At 34.6% G+C, this 22,520-nt stretch overlaps 1 long non-coding RNA gene across 9 annotated transcripts in view; it reads right to left on the reverse strand.

The window, feature by feature from the left end:
- LOC119239975 (uncharacterized) overlaps positions 1-22,520 on the reverse strand; it is a 192,804-nt gene that overhangs the window by 46,271 nt on the left and 124,013 nt on the right. Inside the window, exon 5 of one of the 9 annotated variants that reach the window (XR_005124051.2) lies at positions 19,688-20,678. The exons of the other annotated variants lie outside the window; for them this stretch is intronic. This is a non-coding gene — a long non-coding RNA (uncharacterized LOC119239975). Of the gene's footprint in view, positions 1-19,687; positions 20,679-22,520 lie in introns of those variants that run through there. 9 annotated transcript variants of the gene reach the window in all.

Genomic DNA, 22,520 nt, shown 5'->3' on the forward strand with positions numbered 1-22,520 from the left:
GTCTGCCTGTTCTGTTCCCCACTCTGCCTCTGATGAATCCTCTCATCCCCAGCCCCCGCCCCATACCCCTGGCCTGTACCCCAGCTCTTGTATGCATAAAAGTAAAATAAATTTTTAAGACAAGCAATTATATTAAATGTAGCCTGATTTAAGTGATAAACCATTCTTGTACTCTTATCAAAATGTATCTTCCTTATTATACTTGAGTTTTCTTTTAGATATTTGCTAAATCTACTTCTAACAATGTATAGAGAATATTGAAATTTCTTAACAGACCATGGGAAAAACATACATGTATAATGAAAATTCTAAAATATTTGGATTAAAGTTTAAATATCCTGTGGTACATTAAACTATTTCTTAGAGCTTCACATTGCTTTCAGTAAAAGAGTTATTATAACTTGATTATGGTGATAGATAAGCATTAAAACAATCATAAAAACAATGATAAAGAATTAATCATCTCAAATTTGCATATTTATAGAAACAGACTGTGGATTTGTTAAATCAAAGAAATAATTCAAATTGAGTCATAAAAAATATATTGTTTTGCAAGAATAGCACCATGATGCAAAGGAAAACATCATGAGAAACTGTTAACAATAAGCTTTTTAAATGTTATTTATGATGTTTCCTCTGAACTAAGATTCAAAGGTAAAGTATTTCCTACACACTTCTCCACTCACCTTACTACCCAGATGCTAATTTTTCAGATTGGGGAATGAGGAATTAGAATGCTCAGAAATTCTTGGAAATTTCTGTGACTGTTCCTGGATAGCATCTGAATCATGTGACAGTCTAATCACATATTGAGGTTAACAGCGCTACATAGAATCACATGTAGGATAAGAACTTAGCTTACTTCTCAAACTTATTATTTCCTGGACATGTATTTGCAAGAATGACTCACCACTAACTGAACATAGGGCCATAAACACATGCTTTTAATATGGCAACAGCTACAGCTAAGACTGGCTGATCAGATCAGGCCCACACTCTCTGAGCTGCTCCTGCAAATGTTGCCTCTAAGCTTGTATTCTGCACATCAGCTTCCCACCTACAAATCAGTAATGTCTCCATGCTGGTTTTTTAATTTTTAACTATTACAAAATTATCACATTTCTGATTTATTAACCACATTTTTCTTGAGATACAAGAATCCAGAAAAAATGTGAAAAATGGGGCCTCCCTGGTGGCACAGGTGGTTGAGCGCAGCACTGTGAACATGTCCGCGGCCTCTGCAGTGCTGGTTCCGATCCCCGCTGGCCCCGGAGCAACCCACAGGGGGAGCAGACCTCTCCTGTCTCGCTCACTGCTCCCCTCAGCAGCATATTCATCAGTCTGCCTTTTCTGTTTCCTGCTCTGTCTCTGGTGAATCCTCTCACCCTCCCTTGCATCTGGCCTGTACCCTGGTTCTTGTATAAATGAATAAAATAAATCTTAAAAAAATATGAAAAATGTCAGCAAAATTATCCACACGAAAACACTAAAATTTACATATGTGTATCTATATATATATATGTTTAACTATGAGGTAGTAGCACTGTGCATTTTGTCATTTAACTTTTCTATGACATCATATTTTCTATTGCAAGGGTATTGTCTTTATAAGATATCCTCAGAGATTATGAAAAACTACTAGTAATGCCATGTAGCAAATTACAAAGAACAATATATAACACATGAAAAAAGGTTCTGAGCAAATGTAAGTAAATGAATACAGTGCTTCAAACATAGCAGGAGCTTTCTTACATGAAATGTCTAGCCAGGGAGAGAAGAGCACAAGGGACCATGGTGATGGTTCATGGGTGAATTGGTGGTGGGAATTTTACAGGGACTACACCTGAGAGGAGAAAGTATACAAGTACTTTAGAATTAGAAATAAGCTCAATTTAATTGGCTCACTATCATATGACCTTTTTCTCTCTTCTCATTCATTTTCCTCTGCTAATATAGAAGTCTGACCTGTGTGTTCTTCACTATGCATTTTTCCCCCAAAATTGTTATGACTTAACCTTTAAATTGCCTATTTGAAAAAGGCCCTTTACTCACCAATCTTATAATTTTGTAAAAATTGCAAAGTAGCTGCATTGCCTTTATATTAAAGTAAAATATAAATTTTATGATATAGGGCTATTCAAAAATGACAGTCATTTAGTTGTTTGTAAGCACTGTCACCTTACAAGGAGTTGACTCTCAGTGTATCTCAATGAGTTATATAGGCTTCACTTTTATTATGTATGATTGACTGTGGGCTTAATATTGAATAACATAGCCGCCACAGCTGCTCAGAAAAGTTATAAATCAAGAGTTTTCACTCTTGGTGGCATGTAGCAGTGTGAGAAACTAATTTATACTGGAAAGCAGCATGTCCTTGCAGAGCAAGATTGGCCCCAGGTGAAAAGCGAAAACAACACAAATGGATCCACAGCTTTCCCAGAAGGATTTCTCACCCATAAATGGCATTGGGTCTTTTCTGTTTAAAACAAGTGAATTGTCAATTTATGTTCTCTAATGCACTGTTTCTTCTCAAACACATATTTACTAAAAAATACACAAAGGTATAATGAGGCGTGATTTGGTTAGTTTTTTAAATAAACACCGTTTTATTTAAATATAATTTGCATATATAAAATTGACCATTGTAAATGTGCAGCATAAATCTATAGGCAATGCTGGAAGCCCCTTTTATTAGAAGAGAAATCTTGAAGCAAAAACTCAACATAATGCCCCTCAAATGGCACCGTGACATGGCTATCTACTAGAATAGCTCACAGATACAACTTTTTATTGCATCCTTTGCTCACTGTACCGAAATTTTTAAAACTTTCTTGTAACTGAAAGGCAAATACTATATTATTCTATTTACTTCATTTTGCTGTTATAATAAAATCATTTCGTAAATACATAGGTACTTTTAGAATAGTGCTATCTAAATATGTTATTTTAGCAAATAATGCTTTTATAGACTTGCTCCAAGATAGCAAATACATTAAAAAATATTTGCAAACACAGGGAATAAAGCAGCTCTTGGAAAACCTTCTATGAATTTACTTGGAAACGCTGCTAGGCTTTCCATCCGTGATCAAGACATTGCATCTCTCCAAACCAGACTACAGTACAGGCTGAGCCAAACAAATCCTATAGTTACAGTACAGAGGTGTTCTGATAGGATGTTTGCTTTGAATACTACTGGATTGAGAACAATCTCCAAATCTGAGATGGTTCTGGAGCAACAGAAGCCTTCATCTTTGTACATTATTGATTCATGAGATGGAGACATAAATTTTAAGAGGAACAGAACTTCCTGTTTGATACTTGGAATATCCTCTCTTGACACTTTCCCCTAGATAGTATCACAGTCATGATTGAAAGGTCAGGAAGCATTTTCAAAATTACAAACACTTTCAGAGATACCTATATAATTTCAAACAGGTACCAAAAGTCATCCAAACAAATGAAAAAAAAAATCATGGTACTATTTAAACTGACACCATAAATTTTTATGAATCATTATATACACCCAACACTACTTCAAGGAAGAAAGAACACAAGAAGGTTTGGGAGTAAGGACCAAACAACTAGGAATTTGAAGATGCTAATCTATTTAGTACCAATGGTTTTCATTAGCTGATATAACAACAAACAATTTAAAATTTCTGATATCTGTACTACATAGGGGTTTACTCCTACATCCTAAGCAGGAAACACATAGATGCATAAGCAAGCTGAGCTCACTGTGGATGCATGACATCCTAAGTCTAGGGAGCATGCCCCATCAGTACTGATTAATAATTTTTGCACTATCTTGAGAAATTATTTTTTTAAAGGTAGGTTTAGTACATTATGAAGAAAAGTAAAAAGCTCTTTATCCTACATAATTTAAAAAGCTTTTGTGAATGAATATGTACAAAATTTTAATTCAGATATTAGTATAACTAAGTAAATCCTAGTTGATTTTTTTAAAGAATTTAAAGAATAGTGTTTTTCAAATGTTTGAAAATTTGGCAGATATAGAAAGGTACAGAAAAATAAGTAAAAATCATTCACACTGTTATTGATCAGGGATAACCATAATTAACATTGAGGGTACAGTGTTCTAATGTTTTCATTATAAATGACTTGTGTATGTATGAATACATTTTTTCTTAAACTTTTTTTAAGTTTTTTAGATTTATTTATGCATACGAGAACTGGGGAACAGGCCAGAGATGTGGGGGGTTAGAGAATTCACCAGAGACAGGGTGGGGAATAGAACAAGCAGATTGACTGAAATACACTGCTGAGGAGAACAGTAGGCAAGCCAGGAGTGGTCTGCTGTGCCATGTGGGTTTTTCCCTGTCTAGGGATGCAACTCATGCAGCACTGCCTGAGTATAGCTTCATAGGTTGCTTCTTAACCCCTTCAGCTACCAGGGAGGCCCTTTCAGAAACATATTACACATTTTTGTGAAAATGTTTAATGTTTATTAAACATTTATTTTAGAAAATTAAATATTTTCTAAAACACAAATTTGACCAGATTAACAGTGTTAATTGAATGTAATCTATATCATAATGACACACTTAAGTACTTAACTTTTGGATTTTATTTGTTTTAAATTTTTTATTTTAATAGACAATATGGTGGGTATAATACTAGACTATTCTTTAATGGTAATATAACTTAATGTTTAAATACAGAGATAACTATTAATCAGTGAAATCACCCTTGAAAACATTTTGTATATTTTCCTCAAATTGACCTCCCCAAAATTTTTATCACTTTTAATTTCACATCATAGAATACAAGTAGGACTATATCTATATTTTTTTGCCAATTGTGAACACTATCAATTCTTATTCTTTACTCATTTGCTAGATAAATATATTTTTTTAAGATTTATTTATTTATTTATTATTTATTTATACAAGCACTGGGTACAGTCAGAAGCACAGGAGGGTGAGAGAATTCACCAGAGCCAGAGCGGGGAACAGAGCAGGCAGAAGGACCGAAGTACACTGCTGAGGGGAGCAGCAGGCGGCAGGAGAGGTCTGATATGCCATGTGGGACCCTCCTCCGGTGGCCGGGGAGTAGCCGGGATCGAACCGGCGCTGCAGAGGCTGCGGGCAGCTTTGCAACCCAGCGCTCAACCCCTGTGCCACCAGGGAGGACCTCATTTGCTAGATAAATATTTTTAAGGAGTTTCATCATACAGCTAAGTTAGATTTCTGCAGCAAAGTTGTTGAGAACATTGTGGATTAAAGTTGGTCAGGCCTCGATTTTCCAACTAAGTACTTTGAACAATATAACTGCACTCTTACTGTCCCAGTCTTATCAACAATAAAGCAAATTTTACAATGACGCCTCTTACATCTTCTATGATATTAGATTTAGTGTGAGGCCTGTCATATTTTAAGAATTTAATATAGAGGGTACAAATTATTTTGTTTTTTGCAGCTGGAATTACTGATTCTCTAAAATTGATTTACATTTCCCTTTAAAGCCACTAAGTATGTAAATTGATTCATCTGTGAATTAAATAACTATTTTAATACATTTGGCATTATAAGAATATTATTTTTATATTTATTTATAAAAGTTCTTTACTTTTAAGGTATATTAATTATTTTCAACACCCTGTCTGGCACAACTACGTGATTCCCATCTGTATTTATTATTTTACTATGACTAATGAGATTTTCTGAACTTGAGAATATTCTAATTTTCTTCAGCAAAATGGAGTGAATTTTCCTTTGTTGATCACACCTTTGCTTGTACATTTACAAAGATTTTTGCCACACAAAATAATTAATGAATTTTAACATCAATTCAAGACACCTAATTAAAGGGTATTATATGAGAAGGAATCTAGGTGCTGTCAATATATAATGACTAAGAATCTACAGTTAGTGTTAGAATTTCTGAATATGATCCCAAATAAATTCAAAATCCAATTCTGTAATACTGTTTATGCTTGAAAATAAAATATTAATCAAAATATGCACCACGGTCTACTGAATGGAAAATTTTAGAATATTATAATGGAATATCCTAAAAGGGATTAGGCTAAATGTCAAAGGATATGATGAAAGATTTATAAATAGAACAGAAAACTGCACTTTAAAATAAAGCTGTGTTTGAAATGCATGTTCCCATGTTAAATTATCCAAGATGTAGTTTCCTTTGGTCTCTAGAGTTTCAAAATTATTGCTACCAACATGCCTGGATAACATTAGAATACCTAATAATAAATCTCTGAGTTTACATGTTTTGTAAGCTTTTGTTTCAGTTTGTTTTTCTAAGAATATATATTTAAAGAATTAATTTGTGAATTTTTTATGTTTTTTTTTTTAAGATTTATTTCATTTATACAAGAATTAGGGTACAGGCCAGAGGCTCAGGAGGGTGAGAAAATTCACCAGAGACAGAGTGGGGAGCAGAATGGGCAGATGGACCAAAAACAATGCTGAGGGGAGCAGCAGACAAGACAGGAGTGGTCTGCCACACAATATGGGTACCTCCCTGACAGGCAGGGAATCAAACCCGCGCTGCAGAGGCTGAGGACAGCTTCACAGAGCAGCGCTCAACTACCTGCACCACCAGGAAGGCCCTAAAAATTAATTTTTACTTTGACAAACAGATCTCAAAAGCAAAAACTTATTCAAAAAACATTTTATTGTTTTTCCTTTGTGTATATTAGACACATAAGAAATATATTTCTTTCTAGTCCCTAGGTATAGATTCAACAATTCTAGAAGGACATTTTAGAAAATACTCTAATAAATCTCAAGAGAATGTTGGACCATTGACCACAGTCACTTTTAATTCATGGTATCCTACCTAGACCTTCAAATATTTTCATTTTAGTTTGACTTCAGGACATGACACCGAAAGAATTTTTTATAAAGTCCTAGCAGGGAGAGGCAAATGCAAGTCTTCTTTTTTATTTTTAGTGATGATATTGTAAAAATTTAAGAAAAAAAATTTTCTTCTTTTATCATGTATTTAATCAAATGAATTTTTTAAATAATTATTAGGCATCTTATGTGAATCTGTTCCTTAGATGTCACTGCACAAGGTATGTAGGGTCAACAAGAGCATATGTTATTTGGAAAGAACTTAACTTCATCTTTGTTAATCACAAAGTCTTCTTGGGATACTGTTGAGTAGGTAATAAAGCAATAACCTTTCTATAAATAGATCAATGGTAATTAAATAGAAAACTGTAATAAAATAACCATGGAAGCATTAAAGCACTAACGGGTTTATCTAGGAAAAATTAACTACTTTGCAGCTAACAAAATGATAATACCAAGACATTTTTGATGCTTATCATTTTTGTACTTGTCATTTTGTACTTTTTCTAAATGCATTTATATGTATCAGATCATTTAAGCTTCACAGCAATTTTATGAGATATGTAGTAATGATATCTACAATTATAGATAGGAAGACAGAAGTACACAGGAGTTAATGGGTTCATCAAGCTTGTATGAAAGAGCCCAGGACTGAATTTCAGCAGAATAACTCCAAGGTTGAGTTCTTAGCTACTTACTATCCTAATTCTAAAATGAAAAATCCCTTAACATTCTTGATTTGAACCAGTTCATCAAATCAGTGTGTCAGAAAACATATCCAAACTATAGATCAACATTACCTGTCCTAGGCTGCAAATACAACTCTAATTTTGAACATGAGCCTCAAATATGCAGCCTAGAGGTTTCTTCTAACCTTCTTAAGAGGAACTGTATTTCAAAATGAAGGTGATAATTAAGGCCATTGTTGAGATAGAGACCAAACATGGGAATAAGATGAATGAATCATGCTCCAGAAGGCTCTCTCCATGTGCATCCTTGACAAAAGCCCTGCATCCTGGGATACCAATATTGAAATGGGGAAGAATATATATATATATATATTATATATATATAATATATATTATATTAATATATATATATATTATATATATACACACATATATACAAACACATATACATGCATGCATACACATAATTATACACACATGTATATGTGTGTATATACGTGTGTGTGTATGTGTGATATACATATATATAAGATATATATATATATATATATATATATATATATATCTTGGGTAAGTCACAGAAATTACTTGACATTAACAAAGCGAGCCCCCATCTGCTATGCGGGCTGCTGGGCTTTGGCAATTTAACAGGGCATGCCAGAATTGAAGTAGAATGAGTGAGTTAGGAGTGGAGGATGGGAAGTGGATACATACATACAGAATATTAGGGCTCAAGTGGGATCAAAAAGATTTCCATGCATGACAGTGACAATGATGACCCAACTTGGGGTATGGGAGGCTAAGTATGGTGAAGAGGAGACAGTTGTTAGGCAGTAAATGATGCTGAAATTCAGGCAGAATGAGGAAGGCAACCATCAGGAAAAGCAATGGTAGCCCCACGTATGGTATCTGAGTGGTAGTGGGTGAGGATTATTATTAACATCGACTTGATCAACTAAGTCAATATATTGAGGCACATGGAGGCAGTTTCCTCTTTGTTAGAGAAAAATGTGACAATTATATAGAGAGAAAAAACTGGAATGCACCATATGTGTTGACTGAATCAAAATGAACAAACGGTTTTTAATGGAAAAATGATATCAACAGGTAGCTGTAGATACAGATGCAGATATAAAAAATATATATTCTAGCTCTGTTATATTAGAAAAACTGGAGCAATTACACCTTAATAGCAGTCAACAAATACAATTTCCAGATTTTCTTTTTATTCTGTGTATCAGGTTTGATTTTTTTTTATTAAACTTTTAAATGTTCTTACTTTGTTGTTCATTTTCATACAGTTTTTGATTTCTCCCCTCAGGTATAGCCCCCTAAGTCTCCCAGCACCACATCACCATGAACCATCACCATAGTCCCTTGTGCTCTTCCCTCTCCCTCCTCTGTTATATACCTCAGATTTATAGTTTGCCTGCAGGCTTCTAGATTTTCTCAATGCCATTCCTAAAATGAACCAGGACTCTTTGGAAAAGAGTTGATTTCCATAGTGGGGCAAAGAGTACACAAGATGAAACTCAAAGAATTTTTTTTAAAGATCTATCTATCTATCTATCTATCTATCTATCTATCTATCTATCTATCTATCTATCTATCTATCTATCTATTTAAACATGCACCGGGTACAGTCAGAAGTGTGGGAGGGTGAGAGAATTCACCAGAGCCAGAGCAAGGAACAGAACAGGCCGACTGACAAAATACACAGCTGAGGGGAGCACCGGGCATGACAGGAGAGGTCTGTCGCGCCATGTGGGACCCTCGCTGGAGGCAAGGAATCAAACTGGTGCTGCAGAGGCTGCAGGCAGCTTCGCAGCCCAGTGCTCAACCACTGCGCCACCAGGGGAGCCCCTCAAAGAATTTTTTATGCCAAGATAATAGTGTTCAAAACCCGGAGATACCTTGGAGAAATCTAGCCAATAACTTTAATGCAGTAATCAAGCTAGTATCACCACTAGTTAAACACTTTGAAATTAAATGCTATCTAATATGCAATACAGGACATGTTTAAGGAATGCATTAATGTTTCTGTGGTATTTTTCTGCCCAAGATGAATCACCTGAAATATTCATGAAGAGTAATTAGGCAAAACCAAGTTGAGGAGCAATCTACAAAATAAATGTCTCCCAATCTTCAAAAGTATAAAAAGTGAAGAGAGTCAAAGAAAGCTTAAAGAATGTTCCAGATTTGAGTAAAGACAAATCAAGTGAATGTAACACATGGCTCTGCACTGAAATCTTCTGTTATAAAGGGCATTATTGGGACAGCTGCTGTAAAAGATATGACACTATAATGGATTAATGGAGCGCATGCAAGGAAGAAAATAATGCTTAGTTGATGTAGGTATTCTAACACATTACACAGTACTATCTAACACAGTATTATCTATATATAAAGACTTAATTTAATTCACTAAAACTCCAATTGAGGTCTGTTTGAAGATATAAACAAAAAACTACAGGAAAAATTATATGATTTATAAAAGTGACACAATACTTAGGATATACATTTTCATATTTAGGTAAGTAAAATTAATTTATATCTAATTTTTTTAAAAGATGTTATTTATTAGGCCTCCCTGGTGGTGCAAGGGGTTAGGGCGCATCCTATGAAGCTGTCCACAGCCTCTGTGGCACAAGTTTGATCTCCGGGCAGTCAGGGAGCAACCCACATGGCACAGCAGATCTCTCCTGATTTGCCCGCTGCTCCCCTCAGTAGTGTACTTCAATCAATCTGTTCTGTTCCCAGCTCTGTCTCTGGTGAATCCTCTTACCCCCCTCACCTCTGGCCTGTACCCCACCTCTCGTATACATAAAATAAATAAATATTTTAAAAAATTTTATTTATCATGGCATAGAAGAATTGAGGTGTAGGCCAGAAGTGTGGGGGGGTGAAAGAGTTCACCAGAGACAGAATGGGGAGCAGAGCAGGTGTATTTATTAAAATATACTGCTGAGGGGAGCAGTGGGTGAGACAGGAGAGGTCTGCTGTGCCATGTGGGTTAGCTCCCTGGCAGGGGATCAAATTCAGGCTGCATGGTGATTGTGGTGATAGTGCTGAGACTTAACCAATAGGCCACTAGGAAGGCCCGTGTCCTATTTTTATAGGAAAGGATGTATTGAGTTGGGCAATCAATTATAAAAATAATAGCAATGTCTATTACCATCAAATTTAGGATAAAGGATTTACAAACTGTATTATAAATTTACATAGTGTGATTTAGTAATTTCATTTATTGGAATATATTTTTAAAACTTCAAATAAAAACAAAAATTTGTACAATTATACTCTTATTGAAAATTTGGATCAATATGAAAGGCCTATGATAAGGGAATTGCTAAATAAAATGTGATAAGTCCATAGGGTAAATTACTACGCAACCATTAAAAATCATGAATTTAAGTATACTTGCTAAAAAGAGAAATATTCATATGATATACTTACTATTTAAAGAATGGTTTAAAAGTAACATTACAAAATAAGTACATAGGGGAAAAGTCTGACAGACATAATGGTATGTCTGTAATGGTATGGTATGTCTTCTTTTTTATCCTTGTATTTCCCGGATAGTCTACAATGGGTTCTTTACACATAAAACTGCACATTGCCAGAATGTGGGAAAATGATATAGATATTTTAATATAAAATAAATCACCATAGTCCTTTTGAGAAACTAAACAAACTAAAAATGCAGATTGGGCAAGACAAAAGATTTAGAAGTTTGGTGACATGTAGGATAAGGGCAATGCTTTAGGAGTGTGCAAGTGGAAAGAAAAGAGATTGAATATGACACTGGAGAGAATGACGACTACCTTACAGCCTTCACTTGGTTATAAATCACTTCTGGTTATATCTCAAGATCAGTTATAAAATATATGTGCTGAGATATGATTCTGTATGTCATTGAATATCAGCATTGTAACTATTTATGATTAATTCTTTTATAATTTAGAGATAAAATTAATGTTTCAATGTTCTATACATTTTTCTAATTACCTAAGATGAAGGTTTATTTCAAATGGGGTGACAAGGTCAAGAGCTATAGGTAAACCATTTGTCTGAAGAATTTGCAGCTAAGTAAATGTACAGAAGGGTATCTTTAATATCAAATGTTAGGGAAAAAACAGGTTCAATATTGAACACTTAGAGAATTTCCTTTTATTTGTATCAATGCACTTGAAATCTGACAAAATTGTAAATACACACAAGCACACACTTTCACTGTGTCTAAAGAGCTTTTATTGCAAGTAAGAACAAATGTTAGATAATGAAGCCATCCAAATAAGAGCCACAAATAACAGAATGGATTAAGGGTTATATGGACATAGAGTTGTACCAACCCTAATATGAAATTTTAAGCAGTGTTCACCTGAACAAAAAATTGATAGTATTAATCACTCTAATAAGTAATGTTTTCCTTCCATTAAACTCAACTAGAGTGATTAATTGGGGTCTATGTTTTTCCTCTATTACTTGATCCTGCACAAAGCTTAGTACACAGGTTTACAGGTAAGGTTTTCAGAAATCTCTTAGTAAGGTCAAATGCACATTGTTTCTAATTATACCCCAACTTTCCCCACTTCTGGTTTGTCTATTTTGAATTTTCATATGTGATTTTCCTCAAATAAAATGTTTTTAAAGGCAGAAAAAGAGGTCATAACCATAACATACACATTAGGACAGCACTGTTGTTTCAAACTAAATATTTCTGGCAGTGGCTTTTTTCCTCCTTAAGCTATTCGACACACACATAATTGCAGTATAAATTCATCATAGAAACTGAGAATTGCAATTTTCCCAAAACTGGATATGACATTGAGATATATTGTAATTATGGAATCATTTCTTCTTATTTTTCTAGGTCCCAGATATAGAGCAACAAAGAATTTAAATCTGGTAAGATAAATTTATTAGCACACAGGCTACTATAACTCAGTCTTTTAAACACTGGGATTTAATGTTTTGGTGATATACAGGAACATTTTCTACTAATTTCTATTACAGAAGGTCATTATTAGATTTAGACCAGAAAGGACTGAGTATGAATAATTCAAAAGAGCTAGGAGGAGGTTTTTATTTTTTTAAAGATTTATTTATTTATTTATTTATACAAGAACTGGGGTACAGGCCAGATGCACAGGAGGGTGAGAGCATTCACCAGAGATAGAAAGGGGAGCAGAACAGGCAGACTGATGAAATACACTGCTGAGGGGAGCAGCGGGTGAGACAGGAGAGATCTGCCACACCATGTGGGAATCTCCTTGGCCAGCCGGGAATGGAACTGTGCTACAGAGGTTGGGGACAGCTCCACAGTGCTGTGCTCCATCCACTGTGCCACCGGGGAGGCCCCATAATTTTTTTTAAGATTTATTTATTTATGCATACAAGAGCTGGGGTGCTGGCCAGAAGTGCAGCGGGGGGTGGGGGCGGTGAGAGCATTCACCAGAGATAGAACGGGGAACAGAACATGCAGACCAATGAAATACACTGCTGAGGAGAGCAGCAGGCGAGACAGGAGAGGTCTGCTGCTCCATGTGGTAATCTCCCTGGCTGGCCAAAGGGCGCTGCAGAGGCTGTAGACAGCTTCATAGCATGTTGCTCAACAACCTGCACCACCAGAGGGGACCCTAGGAGGAGGGTTTTATATATATATATATATTTTATTTTATATAATTCTTACATCATTTTTCATTTTTGCACAATGTATGCATTTTAATTTTGGTTATACTCCCCACACAATTACACCCCCCCTTATTTTGATCCTAATCCTTCTTCTCCCTGCCCCTCCACCGCCCACCCCCCCCAAGTGTGTCTATGGTTTATTGTTGCTTGTTGATTTTGATTTTTACTTTGTATGAATTAGTCTTTTTACTGGTCCCTTATTTAGGTTTTCTAAATTCCTGCTATGAGTGAGACCATCTGATATTTTTCTTTTTCTTTCTGACTTATTTCACTGAGCATGATCCCTTCTAGCTCCATCCCTGTTGCTGCAAACTGCATGTGTTTATCTTTTTTGATTGCTGAGTAATATTCCATTGTGTATATGTACCACATCTTCTTGATCCAGTCATCTATTTTTGGGCATTTGGGTTGTTTGCATAGCTTAGCTCCTAGGTATTTACCCAAAAGACACAGAAACATTAATTCCAAAGGGCACCTGCACCCCTATGTTTATAGGAGGAGGTTTTTATAGGGAAGAGGGAAAATCATGTACAAAATCTAAGGTTGACAGTGGACAAAGTAAATGTAAAAATATTTTTCTATATTTAGAATGTAAAAGATGAAGTATAGGTTCAAAAGATTAGGGGTGCTGGTGAAAGGTGCAGGAATTATCATGGGGCAATGAAAAATCATTTGAGAATACTAAATGGGGTGTTATGCTGTCATATTTATCATTACGAAAAATGGCTTGTCACATTAGCAGTTAATTCAATAACATAGATGAAACCCAAATTGCCCAAGTTACCCAGAGTTTGTCATAATTTCGAATGTTAGGTTAGATGCAATTAGAGTTCATTGTTAAGAAACAAAAGTGCAAGTGAAGTGCTTGCAAATAATAGACGTTTTCCTTTTTTTTTTCCCCCTTTCCTATCAACTTCTCTTGACTCCATAATGTCACTTACTTTTATGTGAGAGAAGAATAATCAGTATTTTCACCTAAAAAGGAAGGCAAAATTGGACTTAAAGGGAAAAAATAAATGTAAAGAATGATCTGCCCATAAAGAGTAGGAATTTCCTGGAATAAAGAGAGGAATTTAGTGAAAATATTTTCCTCTTTGCAGAAGAAAGCTCTACCCTCTCCCTGTTTCCCCAAACAACCAATTATAAAAAAAAAATAGTCTTGCAGGTGCTTGAGGACATGATTCCTATCATCTTTTGCCTTCATAATCTTATAGTTAATTTGGAGCAGGTAAACACACACACATGCGCACACACACACGTATGCAGGAAAAAAATGAGATTTTTTTGAATATTTTAGCCAGGATACATTTAGAAAATGGACAAAATATTTGAAAAATTAGAAACTATTTCCCTCTCTCTCCATTATCCTAACATACTCTCCTTTGTGTTATTTCTGACTCATATGCCAAGTTATTTTAAAAACTAAGACATGTATATGATGCTCTCACTGAGTTTGGGAAACCATCTTGAAAAGTCCCTAGAAACAACCTTAAAGATAATACACATTTCTTTATTGGAGAGAAATAATAAATATTACTCCAACTATTGCCACAAAAAGTCCCAGGAAGCAATTCTAAAGTACTTTTTAGATCTGGTTCTATCTCATCATTATTATTGCAATTAACATACATGAGATTATCCTGATAAGTTTGGATATAATAGAAAGTTATTTTCTTTAGAAAGTTAAATTAAAAAAAAAAAAAACAGCTATAAACAACATTATAGTCCACAGGTATGAAATGTAAAATTAAAGTCTCTGAGTTCTTGGAAACTTGGTAACAAAAGAGAATTTTATAAGGAAGACTGTTTTTACACAGAAAAGAAGAATCACAGAAGAAGGAGGTGGCAGTACCCATTCATCCCTGCCCTGTGAGAGTCTTAGCCAAAGGATAACAAAATATTTAGTGACTATTGAGGGCCTCCCTGGTGGCGTAGGAGGTTGAGCACAGAGCTGTGAAGCTGTCAGCAGCCTCTGCAGCGCCCTTTCGATTCCTAGCCAGCCAGGGAGATTCCCACAAGGTGTGGCAGACCTCTCCTGCTTCATTTCCTGCTCCCCTCAGCAGTGTACTTTGGTCCTTCTGCCTGCTCTGCTCCCTGCTCTGTCTCTGGTGAATTCTCTTACCCTCCCACGACTCCGGCCTGTACCCTATTGCTTGTATAAATAAATAAATCTATAAAAAAGTAAAAAACGTATCACATCTCAAAAAAAATATATTTTGTGACTATTCTAGGATTTAAACAGTGGTAACCAACGGACTTTGGAAACCTTCATCCATGAGTGAGGGAATTTCCCTTGGAAGCTGAAATTATGATCTTGATGCTATTACACATGATGTATGAATTCCCCTTATCTAATTTGGTATTGGCAATTCTGTATTGATGATAGTTTCAGCCAGATAACTGAAAAAAAAAAAAAACCTTGCTATATGAATACAAACATTCCATTTATTCTAAAAGTTATATTTCTCCTGAAGAAATTGGTATTTTGGACTTGTATAACTGTTTCTTAAGTTTAGTTAAGATTTCAAATGATAATGGGGATACCATATATGATGGGTTTATCAGTGGTATATTTGCATATAGCATATTTAACATATATTTATATAGTACATACATGACATATTTAACAATTTGAAGATTGTTTGACCCACCCACAGCTGAGAGAAGAAAACACTTTTAGGTTTTTGTATATATTGTTACTTAATTTTTACATTACAAAACTCCTTATTGCAACCAGAAAAATGCAATTGGGGAAGAGACTAGAGAATAGTGTTTTTTTTTTTTTTTTTTTTTTAGGTGTGGGGTACATGGGAACTCTGTACTATGTTCTCAGTTTTGTTCTTTGGTAAATCTAAAGCTATTCAAAATTTGGTCTATTATAAATATTTATACTGAAGTACTAGGGTTTAGGACTTTAATATATTAATTTTGGGGAGTACAATTTCACCTGTAACAAAAAGTCAACCATTAGTCATATTCTTCCTTTTAAAATTCTATTCTCAGGCTTATTTCAAGATTTTCTATTTGTATTTGTCTCTTGCTGGTTTGCTGTGTACCTAGGTATGGTTTTCTTGGTATGCATTCTGTGTGGGGTTTCTTGAGCTTCTTAAGAATTCTGCTCATTCACTCAGACACTCATCATTTATTTGGAGTTCTCATGTCCAGTGCCTGCTCCGTGTGTCTAGGTTTTGTATATCCTGGTCCTTAGAGCTGACTCCTTGAATAACCCATTTTGAGGGTTTATCCCTTTCTAAGTACTCCAGGGACAGGCAATACTAACAAATCCTGGCATGTGGAAAAATTCCTATCTCCCAAAAAATTCCTATCTCCCAATGGAATTTTGCTATTATTGAATGTTTAAAATAAAATTTAATATCCTACTCTGTTACTCTAATATCTGTGCCAATCCGTGTTTGTACGCATCTACTTTGTACTATTCTACAGAGGATGGTAGCAGAATGCTGTGATTAAAAACTAGTTCTCATTTCTGAGAAACAGGGACTGAAATTCCAACTCTGCTATTTTCCAGCATTTTGGCTTTAGAAGTTATTCTATAGTATCTCCTTTATAGGGCTTTATTCTGTCTCTGGGAATATATAGGTTTGTACTATTCATCTCCTTTCTAAGTGATACCTCACTTGCTCTCACTAATGAAATATGAGCATATGCCATATGCCAGAGCTTCCAGTTGGGAAAGTGAGTTAGGAGCATGAACTATTTGCTATGATCCTTTTATCTGCCATGGTAAAACCATGTGTAGGTATGGATCTTCCATCATTCCAGGTCCTTGAATAGCTACACTGATGAGAACACCTTATTGATTGCAGTTGGCATGGAACTGATAAAAAAGAAACTACCAGGTGATAAAGCTCACATATAATGTACACTATATATCTATCCTTATATAGTCTGGTGGTAAACAGAATTCAAACTGCAACAGACTGATTCCAAAAATCATTACCCTCTCATAGTTTCCCTGAAATAAGAAGTTATTTAAGACTCTTTAATGAACACATATATGTGGGGAAAAGTGAGAAAAGTCACTAATATATGCTTTCAAGGTATTTTCAAACTTGAGAGAAAATTATACATTGAAAGACCTTGTCTTGCAGGAAAGGTTATAAAACATTTTCTTTTAAATGGCTAAGACAGTACTTGCTGCAGGAGATCAGCAAGGGAAAATGCATTTCTATCAGAGAAATCTTCGAGAATTAGAGGACAAGGAGTTTTCAAGAGAATGTGAAGGTTTCTAGAGCAACAAGCTGTAGGACTTCTACAGAAACTGAAACAGCCAAAGCTTCTGCTTGAGTCAATGCTTAGTCAATGCTTGAAATATGCTTAGGAATTATGACTTGTCCTATCAGGTTCTGTCATCCTAAGACTTCAGTCCATCCATCCTGGAAAGGAAGATAAATATGGAGCTGACTTGCATTAGGGGATAGAGGTGATGTTAGTTGACCTGGACAACCACAGGTGAGATACCCATCACAATTTTGAGATCATCCATTACATCACATTACTGTTGTAATAACTAACTGATGTATTATTAAAGTTAGGTTCTTGGTTTGTGAGATATTCGTACTTTATCTTGGTGAAGAATTTAGAGACAATCAGCTGACTCCATTGAAATTTTCCTTGGCACTGGGTAAGGTTGAATAGTCAATGGTTCTGGAGTATAAGATAGAACATTTCTCTCTGTAAAAGACTCTAATTAGCATTATGTGCAACTTAACATTTGGGAATTCATTTACCCTATACAGGTTTGCATTTTTGCACTTGAAAGCAATACAATTTTCAAAAAATATATAGAAAAATATAGGGAAATGTGGAGAAAGTCACAATCACAAAGTTTCATGGTTGAATTAATGTCCACAAAATATTTAACAAGTACCTTTCTGGCTATAATTAAGGATAAAATAATGCAAACAGTGAGTCAAGAGGGAAATATATTTCATATAATTTGGCTTCTTTTCTAAATCGGTTCAGAATAATTTCAATGTAGATTACAAATATCACAGTGACATTTTATGCATATTGAAGAAATATGAAAAAACTCAGTGTACTCACATTAGTTAATGGTAGCACATACTCCTCAAATTCAATGAAATATATAAACATATAAGATTTCAAACAATAAATAGCTGACTAATCCTCAATAATGGTCAAGTGCTTGGGGATGCATGCATGACACATTGTATATGTGTAAATGTTCACTAATAAATTTCTTGGGGAAATAAATCCTTTCATATAGGTTATAGACTTATTTGACTTACAGACATATCATAATTTGAATTTATGTCCTAGTGACTAAATTGTTTTCAAGGGCAAATATCCTCTTTCCATGAAAAAAGGAAATGAAAATTTTCAGTATCTGTTGCTGTAATTTGAAGAATTCTTGTCACCATCCCCTCCCTGCCTTAGGGGTATTCTAGTCAAATTCTAGTAGAAAATGTTTTCTCAGCTACTGAACTTATTTTAATAATGAATAATTAACGTATGCCTAGCATTACTCTAAGTATTCTTAATCCTTCACAAGAATCATGAGAATATTTAAAAAATAAATTGTATGAAATCTGAGTTCTTATCTCATATCAAGAATCCCACCTAGATGCAAATATCCCTTTCTGGCTCCCCAATACTTGTCTCTGAGGATGAAGGAGCCAATTGGAACTTGGTGCAGGATTGTTGGGACACTGGTGGTAGGGGGGAATGGATGTGAAAGTATATAGTTGTAGAGGGTAGAACCTTTCACTTTTAGGAACAGATACAAAGATGTAAATGTACTCTTACTTTACTAAACCTAATTTGGACAAACAAACAAACAAGTTCTTCCCTGCTCTTTCAAAATTTCAAAGTCATCTAAGTTGCACCAAACTCATTTAGTACTCATTGAGTATCTTGAAGCATAGAATCCATGATTTTGACTTTTAAAAATCTTCAGAAACAATTCTGATGTGCCTGTCCCTGAAGTTGCTAACCTAGAAAACCTTTGAGATCCTTCCAAATCTGACTTGCTTTTTATTTCCATCAGTTTTCTTGAAGTGCTGGGAATGAATCTCATGTCTTTATATGCAGGGCCTTGCTCATAATTGCCATTAAATAAATATGTCATGGATAAAAGAACAGATGAATGATTGAACAAAAGTTAGAACATCTCATTTCCCCCTCAGCTCTCTATATGATACTAATAATTCTTCAAAAATGGGCATAGCGGTGAATGAAATAAATATTAAATATGAAAGAGGACAGCAAGAGAGAAAACAATATGGGTAAAACAAACTCAATTATTCAATATTCTTTAGCAGAGAAGAAGAGGATATGAAGGGGAAACTATACTATGATAAAAAGTTGAAAAACTAGAATGTGCTGAATATCTTGGTATTCTATAGCTCTTGAAATCACAGAGAAAAAAGGTAATACAACAACTGTGAGAAGCTGATGAGAGACAGGGTAGAGAAATTTCAGTCACTGAAGTTGATAGGATGATCATCCTGAAAATACAGGATAATAAAGTACTTGCGTTGTTTTTCTTCTACTTTACAAAGCTGCTTAGTTACAGGAACTGTGGATGTATTCAGCATTTTACTGTTCACCTTCAGGACATGATCCATAACCATTTTAAACCTTTTTTTCAGTCTGGCATATTCTGGGGTATAAAATGATTTGGTAGCTAGAGTTTGACATCTAAAAGTATTTTAATGTTTAATTCAACAGTCCTCAGGTCTTTTACCAAAGGGGGGGCATTTTTTATTTGCTTATTTTGTTCTGTTTTATTTTGGATCAAATTCATTAACATGAATAACACACACGTGCACATTTGGTGTGGGAGAAATGTTAGTGGAATCTTTCACCAAAGAGCTTTCCTTAAAATATTCACTAACTAATGCTTCTCAAGTTAATCAAGATTATTAGTGGCACTTTTGCAGGGAATATCCAGATGTTTCTCCCAGAAAATGGCATATTATATGAATAAAAAACAAACAGTAACTCAGACTAGTGGAAAACTATGCATATTCCAATTAATTGACAATTAATTCATGGCTGCATTATATACTTTTGGGATTATGGCACTATGCAATTAATTTATTTATCATAAACTTAGTTACTTAATTCATTGATTCAGGATATTTGTAAACTCCCCCATCTACAGACATTGGTTAAGTTTTTGTTTTTTGTTTTTGTTTGTTTGTTTTTGTTGTTTTAGCAATTCCAGCAAAGCTTACTGATGGAGCAAAACAGTTGAGGAGATAAAGCAAGATGTCTACAGCTACTGAATGACTTTCTATGCATATTTGTCAAGATAATTTTCTGATATAGATTTTTCTGGGTTTTTTTCATGCATCTTCAGTTTTGTTCTTCAGCTTTCTCTCTTTTTCTTCTGCTGTCAGGAGCCAGACTGCCTGTAGACTTCTTGACTTTTGTTTCCAAATTCTTAAATCCATTAGAAAGAATAGTACTAGAAGAGAAATGGTATATCTTTACAAAAATGAGATACCATTAATCTGGGAGAAGTGTGCACATGTGTATGTGTGTGTGTGTGTAGGGTGTGCCCTTTGAGGATTTGCCAGTTTGCTGAAAATGTGGCAGCATCTCAATGAATAGTCACATACTATGCATGGAAGACTGAAAGAGCCAGCACTCCCAAGCTTTACAATTACCACACCCAAGGAAGGCACAGATGCAGCAGGCAATTGGACTTGTCAAATACAACAACGGCGTTCTCAAAGGAAATAGATGAGCAGTGACCAATTAGTCCTCTGAGGTTTGAAATTGTTTAAGATTCCATAAATTTGAGTGAGAAGAACATGATAGAAATTAGATCTTCCACTGGATTGTGGAAATTGAGAGATGACTTTGTAGTAAGAAACATAGAAGTCACTGGTAAAAAGCGCAAATGTGCCAAACAAGAAAAATGCTATAATGCTGAGTGTATGTACTCTGTACATATTCCCAGAGATGGATGAGTCTCATTGCAAACAGAAGTCATATGTGGACATGTGGTTTAGATATAGAATTACTTGAACTTTGATGACAACGCTAAGAAATGTTTACTGGTTGCTGAGTGGAGATACTGGAATTTTAAAACAAGAAAATGTGAAGATGTTTGAAATTCAGTAGACCTGCTTCCAAACACCAATGCAAGTACAGGCAGATTATTTGCTAATCTTATTCTGTGATGACAGAGACACACTGGCACCATCTTGTGATGAAACCAAAGAACAAAACTAAAGGTCAAAATAATAGACTGTCTAAGAACATGAAGGACAATGAAGTAGGAGCTCCACAGAATTAACAATCCATTTCTTAGTATGTGAAATGTTAACATATGAGGTTAACACTGGAGTGTATTTCAATAATACAATAATGACCTTATGCACTTTGTTGTAATCAGTGAATTATTAAATGGGTACATAATGATAATGCTTGTACTTTTACATTCCACAATTCTTTTTTTTTCAAACTTAATAACTACATTTCCTGAACAGCAGTCATATCTGGTTTATAAATTATATTTTCTTATCTCTATACCCTTATCTATAAAATGAGGGCTGTATAATATCAATTAATCTATTAAGTTTCCTGTGTATTTATAAATTGCCAAAGGTTAGCAATGGTGATACAAAAGTAATGATTTAACGTAGAGAAGCAAACAATTATGGTTAATTACTTCATTTATTCCTGAAGTATTTACTTGTTGCCTTTGGTTTACTAACTACTAAGTTGTAGAATTACAAATGTGAATAAGATAAACATCTTGCCCTTAAAGTGGCTGAATACAATTATGGAAGACATGAACATAAATAATCACTCAGGATACAACTCTTGTATCTAGCGGACAACTAACCATGAAGCTTTGTTGACCCAAGATTCCTTTTCATGCAAAATTAGACTGTCTCTTTTATATCTATCAAGAGTCAAAATTCTAACATTATCAAACTAGAATACTTCAATTCACAAATTTTTAATGAACAGGAGAGGGAGGGCAACTACATGGAGAGTTCTGAAAAGTAACTGGATACAATCTTTGTATCTTTTAAAGTTCATGGATTTGCTGTATCAGTAAATTCTTTTCCATTCTCAGTCATCAACCTCTATTGTTAACTGATGTTAAGAGAGTAACATAAACAAAAGTTTTTAAAGGTGGGGAAAGAGATGATACCAAAAATGTCACTTTTCCTGTTGTATTACCTTTCAACAAGCTTATTAATAATAGTTTTCTGTGAATTCATGGAGTTTTTCTAACATTAAATTTGTAAGTATTTTTATTCCCAATATAATCTTCAAGTTAGGCTTAAAC

This window comes from Talpa occidentalis, unplaced genomic scaffold, assembly GCF_014898055.3.
Source record: "Talpa occidentalis isolate TD23 unplaced genomic scaffold, MPIMG_talOcc4v2.1 talOcc4.12, whole genome shotgun sequence".
In the NCBI taxonomy this organism is placed as follows: domain Eukaryota; kingdom Metazoa; phylum Chordata; class Mammalia; order Eulipotyphla; family Talpidae; genus Talpa; species Talpa occidentalis.